This window comes from Triticum dicoccoides, chromosome 5A, assembly GCF_002162155.2.
Source record: "Triticum dicoccoides isolate Atlit2015 ecotype Zavitan chromosome 5A, WEW_v2.0, whole genome shotgun sequence".
NCBI classification, from domain to species: domain Eukaryota; kingdom Viridiplantae; phylum Streptophyta; class Magnoliopsida; order Poales; family Poaceae; genus Triticum; species Triticum dicoccoides.
Window position 1 is genome coordinate 347,798,444 of NC_041388.1, and position 12,200 is coordinate 347,810,643.

Sequence of the window (12,200 nt, forward strand, 5' to 3'; positions counted from 1 at the left end):
TAATGAGCCCTTCACTAGTACTACTAGTTGCTTCATAGCAGAACCCAACATCTATTGGTCCCTCTATTTAGCTGGCGGCTTGTTTTGTTTGATTTCCATCTATTTAGTTGTTTTGTGCTTTTTTTCTCGGTTATGCTAAAAAAGTTTGTGTCTCCAGCATCCTATCTGCTGCTCTGCTGCCCGCTACCCACATGAACAGAGGGAGGAAGAAGGTCACACCACGCGGCGCAGAGAAGGTCACATGAGGTGGAGAGAACAGGGTTGTCGCCGTTCATGTGGAACATGGTCGCCATTCGTGGGGATCAGTGTTGTTGGTAGGCTGCAGTGTTTGCTTCTCGTGAGGCCGCGTTCAGCCAATGTCCTCTGGATGGATTTACCCTTGCGTGGATGTGTGAGAAAACAAGCAAGCCAACTTTTTGATGCTTTTCCTAGAACGCACACATTCTTCACACTTACATTATGTATTCGTGCCTTTTTTAAAACACTTGCCAAAAGTGGCTATTTGTTTGTATTTGTGTAAAAAACATATTTTTGATGTTTCAAAGAAAACCCAAGAAGGTCAAATTAAAATCACAGATCAGTTCATTTTTTATAAAAATGGATTTTCCATGTTTAAAAAAACCTACAGGTTCAAATCTAAGTAGGAGGGTGGTTCGATGCTAATTACAAAAGCCGGATTTCTTCGGTTACTAAATAATAAACCAAGAAGTTCAAATATAAATAATGGAGCAGTTCACTGCTTATTACTACATTAGGATTTTTTTCTATTACTAAAGAATAATGCAAGAAGGCCAAATAAAAAAATAGAGTAGCTCAAAACTTATAGTGAAAATGGAATTACCCCGCTCTACAAAAAAACCTAGAGGTTCAAATTTAAATAATGGGGAAGTTCAATGATTATTACAATACCAAGAAGGTCAAACTGAAAAAACTGAACAATTCAAAAAGTTTATAAAAAATATTTCCCTCTTTTAAAAATAAGACCTAGAAGTTCAACTTCAAATAATTGAGCAGTTCGATATTTATTACATAATTAGAACTTTTCGTGTTACTAATGAATAACACCAAGAAGTCGTAATTAAAAAATGAAGTTGTTTGATGTTTATAAAAACTCATATTTTCCCCAATACTAAAGATTGAAATTAAGAAGTTCTATTTAAAAAAGGGGAGTGCTTTAATGTATATAATAAAACTCAGGTTCTCTCGTTAATAGAGAATAAAACCAAGATGTTCGATTTGAAAAAAGTGGAGCAGTTTGATATTTATTTGAAAAATCAGATTTTTTTATTACTAAAGAATAAAACCAATAAGTTCAATTCAAAATAATGAAGAAGTTCGAAGTTTCTAACAAAACTCCAATTTTCACATTTATAAACATACACAAAAGAAGTTCAAATAAAAAAGTTAGAGCGGTTCGATGTCTATAAAAAACTCAAAAAATTCCCTTACTAAAAGCGAAACATAGAGAAGTTCAAATTGATAACAGCCTGAAGTTCACGTACTGCATGGTGTGTGTTTCATGAGAGAAAAAAAGAATAAAAGGAAAAACTAAAAAAATTGTTGCTAGAAGTTCAAGTGGTTGCCCCGAGGAAGTTCAAAATAACTTATGAGAGAGGTTCCCCGTAATTTTACATGTGCAAAAACACACACAAAAATCTTTTTTGTGTGTGAATTAAAATAATTCTCTCAATCCATTACCATTTTGAAACAAAAATGCTCTACATTCAAAAGTTTCTCCTATTCAACAACTTTTCAGAGGTGTATAAATATTCTTATTCTGAAGAACGGTTAAAACAAAATTATGCATGTTGGTCGAAACAAAAGCTTAACCGTTATGTTATAGAAATTCATGTTTTAGATATAAATGTGAAGTTCATGTTTTAGAAATTCATAAATTCATGTGTACCATATACTACAGAAACTTATCAATGAAAAAAAGGACCATCTAGGCCATTTCACTGACAACAAAAAATGCCTAAAAATGTCGCGAGACCAAAAAAATGTTGAAAGTGGAAAAAAAACTCTAATTTTATTTTGTAAAAAGATAGAGCGGGTTGATGTCTATAAAAACTCAATTTTTTCCATTACTAAAGAAAATAAAGAGAAGTCCGAAGTGATAACTACCGGAAGTTCACGTATTGCATGGTGTGTGTTTCATACGAGAAAATGCAATAAAAGGCAAAGTCTAAAAGTTTTGTTGCTAGAAGTTCAAGTGCTCGGCCCGGGAAAGTTCAAAAATTCTTTTGAAAGAGGTTCGCCGTGTATTTAGATGTTCAAATGGAAAAAGAAAGTATCTATTATATTATTAAAATGATAGAAAACGAACGGTGAAGATTAAGCACTCTATAGTTAAAGATGTTTGAACGGTAGAGGTTGATCTATATGTTGGCTGGAATTAACGTGTATTGGAGATGCGAACCGTGTACTACAAGGCAATCTCTGATTATTATTATTTTTTGTAAAAAAGGGCAATGTTGGAGACAAGCACGACATTATTCACGTGTCCGTGTAAAACTAGAAACATCGTTGGTTGTTTGGTCCGCGCTTGGCCGTGTATAAATACATGTACGTGCCCTTTAGTCTACTAAATCTTTGCCTTTGGTCATAGACCGTTTTTGTGTATGCTTTGTTGCTGGATGATTGATTGCACCAAGCCTGTCTTTGTGCGTACAGATTGCTCTCGGCATCAAACCTAGCTTTGTACGTACATATTTTTCTTGAAGCCTTTGTACATACAGTTTACTCTAGGTGAGTTGACACCGGCAAGTCAACCACGTTGGCTTCATTACTTCACATATGTTAAATTATCCAAACAATTTATTTCAGATATAAACAGACAAGAATTGAAGATTTAAAAATATAGTCTGGATGGCTATATATTTTGGACACAGAAGGCCTGATATTTTTGTGAGAAAAACACAAAAAGCCTGATTTTTTTTAGGGCACACAAAAAGCCTGATGGAATGATGTACATGTAGGAGATGTAAATCATACACATGCAATGAGTCGTAGTGGTTCAAAAGCCCAAGTGGAGTATGGAACCCATGCTGAAAAACAGAGGAGTCCAAAACGGAGGCATTTTGTCTATGTTTTTCTTTTCTTTTGAACCCCACCACATGTTCATTTGAACGTAATTGCATGTATGTAAAAGCAGTGTGCAGTATTATCACACCTCTATTTCTTAATACTTCTTTCCTACCACTGATCGGACTGTGCTTCAAATGATACATGCATGAGAATCACGTTCATATGAAGCATTTTTTTCTTATCACATCAATCAATGAGACTGAGCTCAATGCAAATAGAATTTACTATGTGCAGGATACATACGTACATATTGGAAAAATTAGGGCCTTTTTAAGTTGCATGATTAATACAAAATAGGAATAAAAAACATAAAATAAAAATTTGATATGAAATCAAATGCTATATGGTCAAATTTGTAAAAATTAATAATTATTGCACCACAGAAAAATGAAAATTTATTTCTGCATGTACTTCAAAGTAGTATTATCCTAACTCTATTTTTTAACACTGATCGGACCGTGCTTCAATAGATACATGCATGGGAAGCACGCCCATATGGAGCACCCTATGCATGAAGAATATTTTCTTACCATATCAATCATACTGACCTAAGTTTACATCAAATTTATGATGTGTAGGATACATACGCTAAAATTAGGGCCTATTTTACTTGCATCATTAATAAAAAAAATAGAAGTAAAACACATAGAATTACATTTTGATATCAACTCAGATCCCACGTGATTGAATTTGTAAAAAATGCACCACGTTGAAAAGAAAGTTTATTTTCATGAGAATTTTTTCGGATGTAAAGTTATAATTGAAACATAAAGTAAATTGTTAGGAAAAAACCGGATCCGCCTAATTTTTAATGAAAATACACTGAATAAAAGTGTTCACACGAAATCAAAACATACTGCACAACACAAGAAAGAAAACAATGGTGTGATTGATATAGAAGATTAAAACTAAAAATGAAAGCCCGCACCATGCAAGCAAACTGAATGATTGTAGGATAGAGGAGATAAAAATTAAAACAAATAGAAACTATTGTACCACGAAAATATTACATATGCATAAAATGCTTCTCCCCGTAATTGATCATATGCACTTGAGATGCTATCGGTGATGGATGAATTATGGGCTTAGTATTCTTCAACTACAATTTGATATCAACTAAAATTCTACATGGTTGAATCTGTAAAAGTTTATTTTACTGCACCACAGCAAAAAGAATAATTCTTTTCGAGAGACTTGGAATCAGATGAAAAGTTATCTTAGAAACGTAAAGCAAATTGTAAAGAAAAATCCCGATCATCCAAAATTTTATCAAAGAAACACATAATCTGAAGTTTCATGCAAAAGAGAAGCATACTACCCAACAGAAGGAAAAAATGATGGCACAACATGGAAGATTAAAACTAAAAATCCCGCGTCATGCAAGCAAACCGAATTACAGTTGAATACAGAAGCGAAAAACTAAAACAAATAGAAACTTCTATAGCAAGAATAGATACCTATGCACATATTAAGAATTATTCAATCCATCTATTACTGAGAATTCATTAATATTTTATGGGATGGAATTGCCAAAATGAAAAAACACAAGTGCATACAAGCAATATTTATGTAGAAGCTACTCTTTAGTTTTTAACTATGTTTCCGATGGAAAGATGGGCACAAATGAATGATTGAAAAGGTGCAAGTGAATGCTAAAGTAGAATGAGACTTTATATTATTATGTTTATATAATGAGCTAAGATACTAACCACAATATTTCCTTTCACATAGACATACCATAATCCTTACCAACAAAGCCATACAACTAATGAAAATACTTAAACTAAACTTCAATAATTGTTTCACAAGGTATACATATTGCATCAAGCATTCTTATATTGAACGTTAAATCAATGATATTATATAAAAAATGAAATTAAAATAGTATGTATTGCTCCAATATATGGCTAAGGTAACAAAAGTATTCACATGGTATACTTAGGCTACAAGTTTATAAAATATTAAAAATTTAGAACAACAAACTAATAATATTTTATATTTGTGAAAGTAGTAACATAACAACCTAAAAATATAGCCGCGCAAATGCGCGGGTTACACTACTAGTTTCAAATAAACCAAGAAGTCCGAATTATAAAAGTAGAGAAGTTCAATATTTATAAAGAAAGACAAGTTTCTCTTCGTTACTAAAGAATAAAATTAAATAAGTTTACATAAAAAAAAGGAGTAGTTTGATATTTACAGAAAACTCAAATTCTTTCCATTTCCAGGAAAAATAAATGTGTCAGGTTCAATTTAAAAAAATGTTTGATGCTTATTTGAAAACATATTTTTTCTAAGAATAAGACTAAGAAGTTCAATTCCAAATAATAGAGAAGTTCGAAGTATATAAAAAACTCAGATTTGTTGCAAGAAGTTCACGTGCACCTCTGCGCACGGTTCAGAATTTATATTGCAGGGCGTCCGAGTTCCAGTTACATGTTTTAAAATGGCAAAAATGACGTCCGACCTTCAATTGCGTGTAATTCGACGTATACACAAAAATGCGACAGAAGTTCATAGTGAAAACAATGAGAAGTTCAAGTACTGCAAGGAATGTATTTCCGGTGAGAAAATAAAAGTATAGGAAAATGAATGCTTAAAAGGTTTGTTGAAAGAAGTTCCAGTGCTTTGTTCGGGGAAGTTCAAAAATTCTTGCGAGAGAGGTTCACCTTGTATTTCCATGTTCAAAAACACAAAAAAGAAATTGTTTTTTGCATTTTAAAATACTTCTCTTGATCCACAAAGAAGTTCAGTTATTATTTAGGAGCAAATTGGTTTCTAAAAGAAAATAAAAAATTCAAAATATAAAAATGAAAAAGTTCATGTATTACATGATTTGTGTTTAATATGAGAAAAATGAATTAAAAGGCAGGGTCCATTTTTTTGTTATAAGTTCAAGTCCTCCATCGGAGAAAGTTAGCAAAATTATTGTGAGAGAGATTTGTACAAAAGGAATATTATTTGTGTACAACTGACGAATGGATGGAAAATTACAAACAAAAAATACGTGACAGAAGTTCAACGTGAAAACAAAAGGAAGTTCAACTACTACACTGAATGAATTTCAGATGGAAAAACTTTAAACCGTCACGAGTATGAAAAGACGATCAACACGGGAAAGTTGCATGTTTACAACAGCTTTCCATCGGTATATCACTTGCTCAATTCTGGTGAGTGGATGGAGAGCTACGGGCAAAAAAAGCACGTGAAAAAAAGAGTGAAGTTCAAGTAGACATGCCAAGAAGTTCAGGTTCTTTACGCGGTGCATTTTCGAAGAATCTGTTTCGCGATAAAGGCAGAATGAATGATCTCGCCAGTTTTGAAATTACCTGAAAACGCCTAGGAATCATAGAAAATAATCAACATGAAAAAGTTTCGCATTTTCCTTAGCTTTTTAATGGTACATTATTTGCCCCATTCCGATAAAGTTTGTAGAAATTACGGCAAAAATACATTTTTAGCCATTTTCAAAATTTACTTAAAACAGTAAGAAACTGGGAGAAACAACGTATACGAAAAAGTTTCGCATTTCCTCAAGCTTTCCAACGCCATATAATTTGCTACATTCGGACGTATGGTTAAAAAATAGCTTGAAAATATGAACTCCATGCAACTTGGACCGTTTTATAAATCACTTTTAAATCGTTCAAAATTAGAAAAGACTTTCAACATGAAAAAGTAGCGCATTTTCATAAGCTTTCCAACGCTATACCATTTGCCTCAATTGGATTAGCCGAATTTTACGATTTTCCAAATTACTCTTTAATCGTAGGGAATTAGAGAAAACTTTGAACACGTAGAAGGAGCGATTTCGCAGCAGCTTTCCAGCGCCATATTATTTGCCTCATTTCGATAAATGGTTTTAAAATGTGATCGAAAATATGATTCACATTTTTTGTATGAAGAAAAAACGGTTTTCAAAACTGCTCTTAAACCGCTTACATTTTGCCAAAAATTAATTTGGGTCATGATACCGGTGTCCATAGCTTTCCAATGGTATATCGCAAGCCCCATTTGGGCAATGTTGGTGGAAGTTCAACCTAGCACTGGGAGAAGTTCAGGTCGAACAACTCAGGCAGTAAAATTGCAAAAAACGCAATTTCATCAGGACCCGTGAGCAAAATCCGCCAACGAGCGAGATTCCTAGTTAAAACCGGTATTTAGTTGCTAAAAACGTTTCTAGATTACCCTAACATCATATAGAACACGACTAACCAGAATAATTCGCCGGGGAAGCCATGGTTGCGAAGATAGCCCGAAGGTCGGGTTCATACAGAGGGAAGTTCAGGCGCGTTAGTCAGGCAGTTCAGGTTGTGATCAGAATATTATTCTGATCTCGTGATCAGAATAGTGTTTATATATATGTATATATATATATAGTGTTACTATTCATCATCCAGGGTGCAGAATAAGTTATTTTTCACCCGAGATAATCTTACGATCATTTCGTAATTAAATTATGTTTGGAATTCATAGTTACATTTCTATTGATTCACTATGTAAAATTTGACATAAGAAAACAAAAAATATAGGTCATAAGACAAGAAAATTTGCAGTTTATGTGAATTTAAACTGTTTTTACATTTGTAATTTTACATAACATAAAATATTTTTTACGGTGATTATATATTTTCTTACGGTCCCTTTTTGCGTCGGAAATAAGACAAAACTTACGGAACGTAAAATTATGGTGCATTGATGGTAAAATAGAGGGGGGGTGAAGAATAACTATTCCTCACCCAGGGTGACGAATAGCACGACCCTATATATATATATATATATATATATATATATATATATATATATATATATATATATAGTGTTACTATTCATCACCCAGGGTGCAGAACAAGTTATTCTTCATTCGAGGTAATCTTACGATCATTTCATAATTAAATTACATTTCAAATTCAAATAGTTACATTCCTATTGATTCACTACGTAAAATTTGACATAAGAAAAAAATAAAAATATAGGTCATAAGACAAGAAAATTTGCAGTTTATGTGTATTTTAGACTATGTTTTTATGTTTGTAATTTTACATAACATAAAATATTTTTTACGGTGATTATATATTTTCTTACGGTCCCTTTTTGCCTCGGAAATAAGACAAAACTTACGAAACGTAAAATTACGGTGCATTGATGGTAAAATAGAGGGGGGTGAAGAATAACTATTCCTCAACCAGGGTGACAAATAGCGCGACCCTATATATATATATGTAGACAGACACATATATATCTGGGCTATTCTGTTACCCTTCTTGAATTGATGTAGTTCACAGGTTGGACTGATGCAGTTTTCTACTTGAACTGATCTTCCTGCATGTACGACGGGTGGAAACAGGGGATGCAACATGGAGCTTCCGGGCATTTTCTGGCGCGATGCTGCAGGCCATTCATTGCTAGAGGAGACATGTAAGGGGTTCCGCACGTGCGCGCGCTCACCTGGTCATGTTTTGCGATCTGTAGTCATCGGAGGTGATGGCATGGGCATTTGGCGACGGATGAGTATTGGGTGTTGGTGTTTGCCGTGGTGTTCGTAGACCTCAATTTACGTCCTGTTTGTTGTTTTGGATGTGAGAATTATCGGTATGTTAGAGTTTTTGGAGATTAATTTCATCTATAATTTCTGGCTGCAAGTTTGGTTGTTCTTGGTCATTTTCTACGCCCACCATGCAAATGTGTTCTTCTTTTTCTGTTGTTTTACTTTTGAATTGGCGTTGCAGGGAAAGATATGAGGATTGTATGAAAATATTTGCGTTGTCAATTTTGCTTCTTTGAGTTGTTTCTACCCTGGATTCCCATGTTATTTTGTCGTTGGCGGAGGTGGTGTATGGCGGCTAACTGTAGCCTGTGATTTCTTGTAATCTGGTCAAACTGTGTAATTAAGTTGCGTGTTTTTCAATGTTGTTTGAATTGCTGCCGTATGTGTAGTTGGACTGTTGCGTGTCAAAGTTGTCTTACTGTGCGTTGACATCGGAACTGGCTGCCTACCGATACCTCTGCACTTTGATTATAAAGCCCGAGCCCTCTGTCACTTTCATTCTACCAGCTACAACCAAAGAAAAGCGAGATGGATCCTGAGCTGGGAGAGGTCACAGAGGAGGAGGGGGATGACGTCGATGTGAGGGCTGCAGTAGCAGAGCAGAGGAGGAGGAGGAGGCGCAGGCGCAGGCAGATGGCACCACGTGCTACCGAGGACGAACTGGAGGCAGAGTTCAACAGACGCCTTGCACGCGAGGTGATGGATACTTGCAACTCCAATGAATTGGAGCTTCTTTTCCTAAAGGGCAGGGGAAGGAACCATATTCAGATCATCAGTTGGGCTAGGGCGAGAGCAGCCACGTCTCCACATCCATCCACCAGGGCCAAATGGCGTCGTTTCTTTGATCGTTATGACTGAAGTAGTGAAGACTATGTTTTTAAGATTTTTGTTGTGAGGGCAGAGATGTTTGAATGACTAATGAAATCAACTGTTTTATCTCTGAATGTGTTGTTTTATCTGCATATGTTTGACGTGTGCACTTTTGAACTACTTGTTTATCTGAAGTTGAACTGATTTGCGGTCAAATGTTGCATGGCTTGTATAATAACTATTTCCTACTAGCTGGCTGCCCACCTACCTATTTATTATTTTTATAATCTGCGAGTCTCACTGGCTATAAATTCTATCCATCTATGTGTGGTGTGTGGCTCAGTCTCCCCCTCCTTTTTCTTCCTTCTTCCAGAATCAGATCTAGGTTCCTCCCTCTTCTCTCCGTTGTTTTCTTCCCTGTTCCTGTGTGTTCCATGGAGGATTGTTCATGCGGATGCCTGGCAAAGATGGCGCGCATAGTTGACGGCTGTGTGTACGAATCTGGTTTGGAGCTCACCCAGACTCAGTGCCGTGGGCAACTTTCTTGTCTGTTGTACAACAACCATGGGTTTCGTGCACCCTATGTTTGTCGGCTGACGGTTGGTGACTTAAAGGAATCATGGGTATGTGCTCTACTAGTTTTGTTTTCTACTTTTTTGTAGGTCTCTTTTTGAATCCCATGGACTGAATATGTAGTTTAGTTTTATAAATAGTTTGTCTATATTTTTTATTTGGTTTTGTCAGAATTTAACAGTAGGGATTTCTGGGTGTATTTGTTCATTACTTAATAGTATTTTATCCATTTTTGTATAATCCTTGATCTGTTTTTTATCAGATGTTTTTATTGTAGGTGTATTGATATGTATATTTCTTCAGTTTAGTCAGTTCACATGACTAGTTAGTTTTGTGTTATTGTTTTGGTTCAGATTTTTTCTTTTCCGTTTTTATGCAGACCGTTCCTATATCTGTGTACAAATTCAGTTATGTCATGTGTTCACTTTGTTTTGTACTCCCATGCCCATTTGCAGAAAATGTCACCCAGGATCAAGATTGTTGCTCCTAGTTCCGGTGTACTGCAGATGGAGACTTCAGACAAAAATGGGTATCAGTTGATGGAAGTTGCCTACCACATCGACTTTGATGGTCGCATAAACCTAACTACTGGGTGGAAGGAGTTTGTGGCAGAGTCTGGATTTGAGGATGGTGATGTGGTTATGGTTATGTTCTCCAGGTAAGATGACTCTCTGACGTTCAGAATTTATGTGCTGTAGGTTTAAATGTGGCAAATGATGCCGGTTGTGAGATTTGTTTGTGTTTGATTATGTTGCAGTATTTTAAAAAAAATTGCATGTGAGATGGTTGAATTCTATGGTATTATCAGATGGTTTGGAACAACTTATGTAATGCTTTTCCTATTGTTTTGCTCAAGTATAACTGTTTTATTTATATATTCCTTATATTAGTACTGGAACAATTCTATAGTTGAACTGATGGGCATCCTTTGTTTTGACTGGGATATTTTCATGTACATAGCTCACAGACGGAACTATACGCTGATGATTTTTGTAGAACCCCTTTTCGGGTTTTGAGTTTGCTGAACTTACATTCTGTTAATTATAGTAGTGAACTATTTTAGGCTGTCAATTACCAATCAAATTTGTTTGTTGTATAACAATTTTTTTCTTACTTTTTTACATGAATTTTGCAGCACATTTTTCTTTTTATAGCTGAATAATGATAGTTCTAGTATTTTTTAAAATTAAAAGATTTTAATCTTTGCTGCACAGTACTATTTTTTACTTGAACCTTATGAATTGTAGTAGTTGAACTTTTTATAAATTTGTTTCTGAAATTTTTATTTACAATCTTCTATGTTTAATTTTCCAAAAAATATATTTTATTTTTATTTTTTAGTTCTTACAATTAATATGTGTTTGAACTTTTTACATTATTTGTTTTTGTAATGATTTCTTTTGAGTTTTTTTTATAATTATCTGCATTTTGTTTTTTTTGTCGTGTGTGATCGGCTGGAATTTTGTAATGGGGCGAAGTACTGCGTTGGGCCATCCGCCTGAGTCGTTGTTTTCGGCCCAGGTAACTCGTCCGCGCGGCTGTGCAGCGCGGCGTGCGCATGCGCTATGGGTTTAGTCCCACCTTGCTAGTCGAGGGGGCTCTAGACCTGTTTATAAGCGCAGTCGAGGCTCACCGGTTGAACTTCTCTGAATACTTACCTGAGCGCTTATACACGACGCTCACTCTCTCTCATGACCTGTGGGCCCTCAACGGCAGCCCCTGCGTTGTGCGGATTACTAGGGATTCGCCCGTGTGGCTCGAGTTCAAGTATCTAGCATCGTTAGGGCCTGCACCGGTCCTTGGGCGGTCAATTTTGTTTGTTTGTTTGAATCTAGTACTTGACTCCACCAGTAACTTGGACTGATACTTTTTCCTTTTTTTCTTCTCTTTTTGTTTGTTTGAAACTAGTACTTGCCCCCATTATCTACCTTTTAGGGGTGTGTGGTGCATGTGGGGGGACAGAATAACCGCACTGCGCCTGTCAAAGGAGCGCACTGCCGTGTTAGCGCGAGGCCGAGATGGGGGGGGTCGCGACCCCCCTCCCCCATCCCGGCGAGGCCGAGCCAGGAACGAGCCGTAGCAGGTGACGACGCGGCGTGCCGCGGCGCCGAATGCTGAGGCGAGTTCGTAACATGACTTTCCCCCACACCGCACCGAGGGGAATAGTTGTACTGACACATCT